The sequence below is a fragment of the Acyrthosiphon pisum genome, chromosome X (genome assembly GCF_005508785.2).
Source record: "Acyrthosiphon pisum isolate AL4f chromosome X, pea_aphid_22Mar2018_4r6ur, whole genome shotgun sequence".
Classification (NCBI taxonomy): domain Eukaryota; kingdom Metazoa; phylum Arthropoda; class Insecta; order Hemiptera; family Aphididae; genus Acyrthosiphon; species Acyrthosiphon pisum.
In genome coordinates, this window is record NC_042493.1 from 7,828,542 (window position 1) to 7,829,668 (window position 1,127).

Consider the following 1,127-nt stretch of genomic DNA (forward strand, 5'->3'; position numbering starts at 1 on the left):
CAAAAGGTGCTAAATCGATTTTTTCGAAAATCCACTTTTTGATATAAATGGGTTTATTGGTCAATGGTCTATAATCCAAACTCACATCCAACTTTTTAAGTTCATTATTTAAGGAGTTATCCAGAACTAAAAGGTGCTAAATCGATCAAATTTACACTTTTGTTATTTGATAGCGATCTAGATAGCACCTTTTGATTCTTGAGAATAGTGTTAAAACCAAAAGGTTCTATCTATAAGATAAAATAAATTAGTGATAACCAAAAAGTACTATCTCATATTCACTGTATCAACGATACAATAATAATATGATGGTACAATATTATTAATTATTGTACATTTTTATCAACAAAACAAAGATTTCTATAAATAATTTTAATAAATGTACGGTACATTTACCTTAGTCCTTAGTAAATATTATTTTTATTTTGGTTTTATTTTAACGGGATGCCCCAACATTCTGATCAGAGATCTTGTCAATTATTATCATTATAATAGAAAAAAAATATGTTGTCATCAGGGTTACGAAACCCTAATGAAAAATATGAAAATCAGAATCTTATAAGTTATAATATAAAAAAAAATATTTATTCAATTAATTAAACATTAATTTAATTTAATTTTTTTTTTTTGGGGGGGGGGTTTACTTTTAACCCCTTCTACAGGTACGGTCATGTATATAGGTTAGGTTAGTTATCTATTATACTCAAGTGAAAAGCCAATTACATGTCATTATTTATTATTTTGAGGTTGGTAACATCATAGTGAAAACATACATTTAATTCAAAACCAAGAAGTTCTAACTAAGTGAAAAAAAAAAATATTAACAACCAAAAAGATTCTTTCTGAAGAACTTTTTGGTTCTAACGGAAATTTTTTACATTTTGTTTTCTTACGTTACATTTGATTTCGAGAAAAATAAATTGCTAGTGTTAACTCAGAACAACTTTGTGAATTTTTAGATGTGCTAATCATTAAAAATCATTCATTACGAAAAAAGATTATGCAGTTTTAAGTTGAAAATAGTTTAAAATGGCTCTCTGAACAATTTGATATTTTGAGATAGCACCTTTTGGTTCTGAGCCCACGAATTATAACCAGGCCCGTCCTACATTTTTATCCTGGGCACG